We start from the raw sequence: 11,022 nt of genomic DNA, 5'->3' as shown, positions 1-11,022 counted from the left end.
CTAAAATGATTGACCATATGTGTATATATACAAGTGTATGTACACACAGACAACATCTGTGTGTATATTGTGTGTTGTCTGTGTATGTGCATAAACTTACACACACACACAGACACATATGTGTATATATATATATATCTATATATATATACACACACTACAAGGATATATATCATATATTATTTATATATATCAATATATTATATATTACATATATCCTTATAGTAGGTGGAATATTTGTATAAAATTAAATATTTTCTAATTTTATATAAATATTACATAAAAGAAAGGCTTAATATCCTGTTGAAAACATAATATATTTTGAAACAATTTGAAATAATTTGAAATATATTATGATCATAAAATATAAAACAAAGGAGTAATAATTTATATTTGCACATACAGAAAAGGTTAGAAATTTCTATAATGTCTTAGTGATGGTGAAATAAATCACAATAAATGCAGTCTTATTTTTTACAAAAAATAGCATGTTTCCTTTGTGGCATATGTTCAACAAATGCATTTGCTGATTTTTTCATTAACTTTTTTGTAACTATTCTAATCTATAAGTATAATCAACTAATTCTTAGCTTTCTTATTTCAAACCAAGAACATGTATTAGTTAGTCTGTAAGTTGGAGTGAGGCTGTATAAAGTAGAAAAAACTGGGCACATAAGCTGTTTTCTAACTGTATAAAATAATATAGGATATTTTTATCTAGATGAATACATGTGAATTGAACAAACCAATATAAGGAGAACAATCTTTGTCTATTCAGAATAAAATTGAAGATTTCTCCTTTGTTTGTAGGTACAATATTCAGTAGCAGAAATTGTCTCTAAACTAAGCCCCTTCTTGCAACAGATTTCACACCTCTTTATCCAACAGCACTATCTCTTTTCAATAATCTTTTTTGTTACAGTGCTGGGGAATATTATTTATTGCACTCACAATAGCAGTCAAGCCAGCATATTGAAACAAAATAATGTATATTTTAGTAGTTAGATATGGTGATAAAATGTAATATTGGAGATTTGATTTGACACCAAACATTTAAATGCACTTTATGATTTAACTGCTGTTTCGATAGAATTACAGGCAAATTAAGTGATTAAGTTTGTGACAGGTAGAAGAAACAAATGATAAATACTGATATAAATAGCATTAATAGTTTTAACAAGTAGAATCTTATTCATGGTGAATTATATTTTACTTTCTGACCCATATGCCACATCTTATTTCATTTTTATCATTCCATTTTGATGTAACCAAAAGAGTAATATGAAGAATTTAGGGGAAGTCAGATATCATATATTGAGGGATATGTGTGTGTGCATGCACAATATTAATATAATACATAAAACATATTATTGTAAGCCTCATTTTTGATGAGAATGGACACTGTTGATCATGGTGTCCAAAAATAATTAATGTGGCTAAACTGAGACAGGTTATGCTTCTATCACAGCATGCTTATTGCAGAGGTGACAATGAGACCTGTAACATTTTGTTATGCTTATGAGTAAAATATGTAGAAGAAAAATGTTGACTTCTCAATATTAGGAACAAAATAACATTTCAATGACAAGGAATTTTCAGCTGCTATCACATAGGGCCACTGCTTGTAGGCTATATATCGACTAAAACATTGTAATTTTGTACATGGCTGTGTCTTAGATCATGTGTCAAAATACCAGTCTATTTTGTACAATACAACTTCTAGAAAAATTCATGTATATTATTGTAAGTAAAAATAATCTACCGACATTACTCATTCTGAAGATTCTTTCATGAAACCATTTTGAATATTTTCCCAAATATGTTAGATTTTCCTTCAAAAAGACATTCTAGTATTGTTCACATTTTTATTGCAAAGAAAACAATTCAGGTAGATGTATAATGTTCACATGTAAGTTGTTGTAGACCAAATCGTGTCCTCCCAAAATTCTTAGGCTGAAGCATTAACTCACAAGTGACTATATTTGGACATAAGGCCTTTAGGCAGGTTACTAAGGTTAAAGGATGTCATAAGGGTGAATCCCTAATCCAATAGGACATGTGTCCTTATAAAAAAAAGAAAGAGACACCAGAGCTCTGTCTCCACCCGTGCACAGAGGAAAAGCCACATGAGGACACTGCAAGACAGTTGTCTGTCTGCCAGGAAAAATCCTCATGAGAAACTAACCATGCTAGTACCTTGATCTTGGACTTCTAGCCTCTATATCTCAGAGAGAATAAATCTGTATTGTTTCCACTACTTAATCTGTGGTATTACAGCAATCCAAGCAGACTCAGACAGATTCTGTTACTAGGAGTGGGATGCTGCTGTAACAAGCACCTAAAAATGTGGAAGTGGCTTTGTGTTTGGGTGGGTGATGGGTATAGACTGGAAGACTTTTAAGTGTATTCTAAAATAAGGTTAGATTCTTTTGAAGAGATTAATAGTAGAAACGTGAATGTTAATGGTGATTCTGATGAGGTCTCAAAAGGAAATAAGAGACATGCTATGAAACTGAAGGCAAGAAGACCTTTGTTATAAAGTGTCAAAGAACGTGGCTGAACTATGTTCTAGTGTTTCCCAGAAGGTAGGACTTAAAAGGAATGAAGTCATATATTTACCTAAGGAAATTTCTAAGCAGAGTTGAAGATATGACATGATTTCTTTTTATTGCTTAATGTAAAGTACAGGATAAGAAAAATAAATTGAATAAATTGTTAACCATTAGGAAATCAGAACTAAAAGATTTGGAAAAATCTCAGTTATACATTTTGAAAAAACTGAAATGTGTTTTAAAGAAAACTCCAAAGATGTCGCTGGATAACCACTCCTTAGGGTGGATATCCATGGAGTTAGCCATCTCAACAGAAAGCAGGAAGAGTGATAGGATGACATAAGCACAGTCACTGTCAATTTCTCCAAAATGGGAGCAGAAATGGGATGAAATAAAGGAAGACTTACCAACTTCTGGATTTCCTCAGGAAAATATAATAGACTGATTTGGATGTCAACATGCTTTATTCACCAAGAAAAGGGAAGACTGAAAATAAATGCAATTTAGAAATTATTGGGGCTCCCACTCCTACCACAGGCCCAGGATGCAAAGCTTTTTTATATGGAATTTTAGAGGATGGGGTACCTCCTCTGTTTCAGCAGGACAGGCTACCCTGCCCTTTTTCTGAGACAGGGACACCACAAAGAGCCAACACAGTAGAATTGGAAGGCAGAGAATTGAACCGAAAGAGATTATTCTGCTGGAATGTGCCTTGGCTTGAGTTTGGACTTGCTTGAAATACATTACCCATTCTTTCTCATTTCCTTTTTTGAATGAAAATGTTATCCTATGCCTGTCCCACCAGTGTTCTTTAGAAACACATAACTTGTCTAGTTTCACGGGTTCACAGTTAAAGAGGAATTTTGTCTCAGGAGAAATTGTACCTCAAGTCTCACCTATTATTGAGTTAGATGATCATTAGGTGAAATTTTGAACTCAGAACTCATGCTAGCATTGGTTAATACATTTAAGGGCTGTTGGGATGGAGAGAATGTATTTTGCATGTGAGACGGACATAAAGTTTAGGGGAGCAGGATGTAGAATGTTATGAATAATTAAGGCGAGCATAGGTAGAATGTTATGCAACATCCATATATGGAAGTCCTGTCCTCAAACATGGGGTCTTTAGGAAGGTAAGTAAAAGTTAATTGAGGTCATATGCATAAAATATGGCTAGTGTCCTTAGAGGCACAGACTTAGGATATGAATGAACAGAAGAAAAGCCAACGTGAAGACACAGCAAAAAAGGAGACCATCAACAAGCCAAGCAGAGGCCTCATTAGAAAACAAATTTACTGATATCTTGATATTAGGCTTCTACAGAACTATGAGAAAATAAATTTTGATTGTTTAAGTCACCCATTTTGTGGTTTCTTGTTATGGCAGCCTGGACACACTAACTTAGGTCTATGTGTTCTTTATGTTAAAAGAGTTGGTAAATAAATCATTAAGATTCTTAAATTTACTGTTAAAGGATTATGACCAATGTAAAATTAATTCAATCATATTTTCCAATATAAACTATAGTATTTTATGTGGGTTTTGTTTACAAAAATTAAGAACTTTATGTGCCAGAGGCAGTGGCACAGGCTTGTAACCCTAGCACTTTGGAAGGCAGAGGATTACTTGAGCTCAGGAGTTTGAGATCAGTCTATTGACATGAGACCTCATCTCTACAAAAATATAAAAATTAGCAAGGCATGATGCCATACCTGTAGTCCCAGCTACTCAGGAGGCTGAGGTCAGAGGTCCACTAGAGCCTAAAAGGTTGAGGCTGCAGTGAATTGTGATGATACCACTGCACTCCAGCCTGGGTGACAGAAAACGTGTCTCAAAAAGAAAACAAAAAATACTGCTTGTTTTTACCTCTTGTGTCTTGAACATTGTTATCTTTTTATAGGAAATTACATCTTGAACTAGACTTTACTATTTTTTTGAGGCAAGGGTTTGTCACAGCAATTATCAGATGATCACAGAATTCTTGTAACTCAAGCAACTTTTCTTCTAGAAATGAGATGAACCATTTTTCATGAGATACTAGGGCACCAATTATTATGGTTTCTATATGTGTCCATATTACTTTAAATGCTTCACAGTAAACATGAATGAGTTATATTATTATGCATGGTGGGGAGTTGGTAGTTAACTACATTCGGCCATAGGTTGTTTAAGAATCAGCTTGGATTGTGAATTAGTGGGAGTCTAAGTTAGTTCAGCCATTGTGGAAGACAGTGCGGCAATTCCTCAAAGAGCTAAAGGCAAATACCACTTGACACAGCAATCCAATTACCGGATGTATGCCCAGAGGAATATAAATTGTTATATTAGGTAGACACATGTATGTATAAGTTCATTGCAGTATTATTCACAGTAGCAAATATATAAAAGCAATGTCAACGCACATCGGTGGTAGGCTAGAAAAAGAAAATGTAGTACACATAACATGGTAAAATACGATGCAGCCATAACAAAGAGTATCAGGTCCTTCACAGGGACAGGAATGGAGCTGGAGACCGTTATCTTTGGCAAACCAGAACAGGAACAGAAAACAAAATACTGCACGTTCTCACTGTGCGGAAGCTAAATGATAAAAACACATGGACACATAAAGGAGCATAACACACACTGGCTGGGTCATATTAGAGAGTTCAGGGTGGGGGATGGGGGAGGATCAGGAAAAATAACTCATGGGTACTCGACTTAATTCTTTTTTTTTTTTTTTTTTTTTTTTGAGACAGAGTTTCACTCTTGTTACCCAGGCTGGAGTGCAATGGCGCGATCTCGGCTCACCGCAACCTCCGCCTCCTGGGTTCGGGCAATTCTCCTGCCTCAGCCTCCTGGGTAGCTGGGATTACAGGCGCGCACCACCATGCCCAGCTAATTTTCGTATTTTTAGTAGAGACGGGGTTTCACCTTGTTGACCAGGATGGTCTCGATCTCTTGACCTCGTGATCCACCCGCCTCGGCCTCCCAAAGTGCTGGGATTACAGGCGTGAGCCACCGCGCCCGGCACTCGACTTAATTCTTGAGTGATGAATTGTACAACAATTCATCTGTACAACAAACCCACATAAAACAAGATTACCTGTGTAACAAACCTGCACTTTTACCCCTGACCTTAAAAGTTTAAAACAATGAAGGGCAAACCATACACACACATGAATTCGAAGTATTAAAATGAATGTACTTATTTAAAAATACATTAAGACATTTCACTTGCTGTGCTTTGTAAATGTTGGCATAATTAATATTTTGAAATACTTTTATTGGCCACTGATAATTTCTCCTAAGAAGGACCTTCAAAATTGTCATATTGTGTTGAATTATATCACTTGCCAAAAAAAAAAAAAAAAAAAAAAAAAAAAAAAAAAAAAAACACCTAAAATCACACAAGACATAGTTTTCATAAAACATTATCCACAAATAAACTTTTAAAGCTGCTTTATGACTAATCCAGAGTAAAACTTGCCAGTTCTACTGATCACTGTAGGCATTCAACATCCCACGACACTCTTTTAAAAAGCAAAGGTATTAACCCTGCAGTTCTGGCTTTACTCCAAATCTATTAATTAAATTTTTCCTACCTTATATTCCCCAGGTATTTCCAATTAGAAAAATTATTTTTCATTTCTTTTTGATATTGCTATTGGGAAGTAGTTCTGGCACAAATATCCTGTATATGTTCTCCCTTGGAATTTCACTTTTCAGCACAGTTTGAAATTTGCAATCAATGATATCTTTATATATAAGGTATGCTGCCATCTAATAAACTGTGGCAATGTGCACTGTTGGACATTGCATAGAAAATTTTGTTCAGCCAAAATGTGACGTCTTGCTTATATATTTTTTTTCATTTCTAAATCATAAAACATTATAAGAGAAGAGGAAATGGCAACTTTCAAGATATTTTAATGTACAGAGAGGGATTTCCTGACAAGAAAGCAGAAGCTGATGCTAATCAAAACAGAGGTAAGAATTGCCAAGCTTTCTTTCCTTTTTTTTTTTTTTAACTTTAAACCTCACAGCTGGCTATGTGGTGAGAACAGATGGGATGTATTATATATTTAAAGAGTCTTTGACATCACATCAAACACCTTTTTGTCCTGTAAATGGAACTTTACTATTTTTCCACTTATTGCAATCGTAACATGGCTGCATTTTATTAAAATGTTAAGATAAACCAAAGAAATATATTAAAGAGTTTAAGTTGTCCATTACAAATGACAAAGCAATATCAAAGAGAATGCTAAAAATTCTATTTTAAACACCAATTTACTTTTTACTCTAAGAAAAATGTGTTATCCTTCTTCAGTAGTTAAAAATCATCTTTTTTTTTTTTTTTAATTTTCTGACATTACAAACATTTGTAAGTCGATGTTTATTTCAGGAATCTAATCACTGTCAAAGAAGCATCGTACGGAAGATGATGCCAGCAGAACCTTCCTGGCTTTCTGACAGAGTTGTTACTTGCAAGTAAAATTTGATCACGATGGATTAATCCATTAATTCATCAAATATTATTTGAATACCTACTACGTAATAGGCGTGGACCTAGGAGTAAAATAGTCCTTAACCTGAAGAGTCTTTCATTTTGTTGGGTAAGAAAGACAATAAACCCCTAAGCAAATACATGTATAAGCTCAAGTGGTTATAAGAACTAGGGGAAAGGAGGAGAATAAAGAGATTGTTGAAGAAATAATAATATTTATCTAAGGTGGTCAGAGATGCTCTCTCTGACAAGGTGCTGTTTGAACAGATTCATTAAAGAGTGGGATAGTGAGCAATGTAGACCATATAGAGAATCTTTTACCAAATGGTACAACCATAATTGCATGTTACTTGTTATAGAAGGATGCTTGCTGTGTTTGAGAAACTGTTGGAGGGCACCATATCTGCATTAAAATAAGCAAAAGAAAGAAGAAATGCTTGGGTGGGAATTGAACCTTATACGGGATAATGTGAAGACATTGGCTTTTTTTTTTTTTTTTTTTTTTTTTTTTTTTTTTTTTTTTTCTGAGTGTGTTTAGGCCTGAAGTTCAAATGAAAAGTATAAGGGGCTTAGTATAGAGTCTCTTGAAATAATGCAAGTTTGAAATGGTGGTCACTTAGACCAAGTGTTAAGCAATGGTGATTAACAGCCGTTGATTTCTGGAGGTAATTTTGAAGCTGAAACCTGTGAAATATCCGATGGATCAAATGTGTATGGAAGAGAAAGAAGAGTGAAGAATCACCGTGAGGATTGTGCCCTCTTACAAGAATAAAGTTGTAATTTAATGAAATGAGTAAAAGAGGATGTGGTGGATTCAATAGTATTTTCTCCAAATTCCTGTCTATACAGAATCTCAGAATGTGATCTTATTTTGAATCAGGGTATTTTCGGATCCTTAAAATAAAGATGTGGATGAGATGATCCTGGATTACGACAGGTCCCAAATCCAATGAGGACGTCCTTATAAGAGACAGAAAAGAACACAGAGACACAAAGAGAAGAAGGCAATGTAAAGACAGAGCCAGAGACTGGAGTAATGTCTCTACAAGCCAAGGGCACAAAGATTACTGGGGATTAACAGAAGCTAGGAGAAAGACGTGAAGTGGATTCATTTTCAGTGCCTCTGGAATAAACCAATACTGCCAACATCTGATTTCAGGTGTTGAACTGAGAGATTAAATTTCTGTTTTATTAAGCCACCAAGTTGGTGGTAATTTGTTATGGCTACCTAAATGAGAAGGAATAAAAGCCAACCAGAGAGAATTTCAAGCAGAAGATCCTTCGCCAAGTATTAACAAGTTAGGTAAGATGAATAATGGGAATTGAATATTGAGTTTAATGATGTGGAGATCACTGGAGACATTTTAAAGTTATTTTCACGGAGTGTAAGGAAGCAAGTACTTAATTGGCTTGGATTTCAAAGAAACTGAACAACAGTTAATTTTAAGTACAGGTTTTGATGTTTAGAAAGTCGCTGAGTTTGGAAATAGGAGCAGAAAAATAGGATAGATGCTTCAGTTGGATATAGGTTCAAAACACAGAAGGATTGATTTTCCTAGTTCACTGTAATAAAAATATGTTGAAGTCATTCTAGTATTCTTAGTGAACCACAAATTTCATGAGAAATTTACACATTGCCATTATTGCAACACAGTTAGAATAAATGTGGCTATGAATAAATAACAGCATAATATTAAAATGTCTTCTATTCTGGTTCTAAACAACAAAAAAGCTCAAGTATCCAAAATTTGATAGATCACTATATGACAGTTAATTTCTATAATACTGAACCTATGGAATTTTAAACACTATTGACAACATCACATAAATGTGAATATTGTTGATTATAACAGGTTTTACATAGTTTTGTCAAAATTATTAGAATCATGGAAGACCTGTTTTCCTCATTTAGTTGTATCATAATTAAAAATTTATATAATTTGTGTAATAATGACAGACAATATTGACATGTATTCTTTAAGCACTAATAATGTTTGATTAATATGTTATGCTTCTGATTGATTCCCTTTGTATACATTTTTATTATCTTTTTATGTTTTATTTTTTATCATTCATATTAAAATTACTTGAAACCATGTTTGTGGGAAAATTAAGTCATATGTGTTTTACTAAAATCTCCGTAGAACTAATTTATTTTTGACAGATTTATAGCAAATTAATATTTTTTTCTTTTATTGAAATTGTCCTGATTTACTGACACTATACTGTTTTCATTGAGATAAGAAAATTTTGAACAAAATATTCTACAGTGATTTTACTCATCATTCATTATTTGATCATTGAGAATATTATTGACTATATGCTTTGTCATTGCCAATTTAAAGTTTGTTGCTATTGTATCTACCAAGTCAAAATGTCCCACGCCCAACTTTTAGCTCTGAATTTGTCTAGAATGCTTATTTTTGTGTCAATTTTACACAGAATTGCTTTTTATCATGTTCACCCATTTATTATTTGATTTTACTTTGTATTCTTTCTAGACAGTATAAAATTCCTCAGTTCACTTTACTTCATTTTTTACCACCAGTAAAAATATGTTAACGTTTTATTATTTTATTTATGAACATTACTCTGTAGAATTCTATTCAGTAACAGTTGCTTATTTATGCCAATTTTGTGACAATAAGTATGTGTGAAATGAAAAACTAGGAGTAGATTTATGTTTAGAAACTACATAAGATAATGATGACATACCTTGTGAGATATTTTCAGTATTGCACTTTTACTCAGAAGTATATTACTAATGCAATTTTTATATAATTAGTACCATTTTATTAATATGTATTATGTACTTTCTGTGTGTCTTGACAGATTAAAGAATAAATAATAGATAATAAACAATGAGTTAAAAATTGTTGGATATAAACAGGGAATTGACCAGGTGCAGTGGATCACACTTTTAATCCCAGTACTTTGGGAGGTCAAGGCAGGAGGATCACTTGAGCCCAGGAATTTGAGGTTGCAGTGCACTATAGTCATACCACTGCACTCCAACCTGCACAACAGAGTATGACCATGTCAATTAAAAAAAAAAAGCAGAGAGAGAGAGAAAATTAAAGGAGAAAATAAATTAGTATCATTTTCATTTTGGTAAGTAGACTGTTAAATTCTATAAAATTATAATGTACAAGAATTTGAAGCATTGGTATAGCATATGTACTGTTGTTTACCATTTTATTTAAATCTCTAATTTTAAAATAATTTATAAGAGAAATAATTTACATTCCTGGCAAAAAGAATAACTTCTTCCATTTTTGATTAAGAGTTTGGTATTGAAATTCATGTGTTACTTTTAGTTGAAGGAATTATATTTACCCTCATTCACTGTACATACACAAGAGGAAACACAGCATATTAACTCCATACAGGGGACAGGCAAAATCTTTGTTGACCTATGTCCCTTCTTTCTAACAGTATGTTTACATGTTTTATCAGCTGAATGTCTAGTATTCATCTCCATATCCAAGATATTCCTTTACTGTACTTGGGTTCCACACTCTCTGCCATCCTTCAAAAGTGCCTCCAGGAAAGTAGTGCTATTGTAGGACTAGATTTTTTCTTAGGGATTATCATTCTGTATTGACTTTTGCCACATTTTAATAGTTGTTTAGGTAAAGACGGCAAATATAATACCAAATATTGAATCATAATGGGAACTGGAATCCTTTAGTTTATTTTGGGTAGTTTCTATTGCTACTATCATTTTACAAATCTTTTTTTTTTTTCTGCAATGCCTAATAAACTGTTAAATTGATCCAATGATATTTTCACTTTAGATTTGATATTTTTAATCTCTATGTATTTTGTTGATTTTCTCTTTTATATCATCTACGTTTTCATTTAAATTCTTGAGCATATTCACAACACATCTTTTGAAGTCCTTGTCTGTTAAGTTCATCATTTCTCGTTTTTGGTTCTATTTCTATTGATTAAGTTTTCTCGTGGGAGTAATGGGATTTT

The 11,022-nt window shown here is 33.2% G+C and overlaps 1 non-coding gene across 1 annotated transcript; it reads left to right on the top strand.

The window, feature by feature from the left end:
• Positions 1-1,375: 1,375 nt before the first annotated feature.
• LOC120364462 (small nucleolar RNA SNORA1) lies at positions 1,376-1,508 on the top strand. Its single transcript, XR_005579715.1, has one exon. It is a non-coding gene; the product is annotated as a small nucleolar RNA SNORA1 (small nucleolar RNA).
• Positions 1,509-11,022: the final 9,514 nt, after the last annotated feature.

This window comes from Saimiri boliviensis, chromosome 5 (genome assembly GCF_048565385.1).
Source record: "Saimiri boliviensis isolate mSaiBol1 chromosome 5, mSaiBol1.pri, whole genome shotgun sequence".
NCBI classification, from domain to species: domain Eukaryota; kingdom Metazoa; phylum Chordata; class Mammalia; order Primates; family Cebidae; genus Saimiri; species Saimiri boliviensis.
This window is presented reverse-complemented; position numbering and strand designations above follow the sequence as displayed.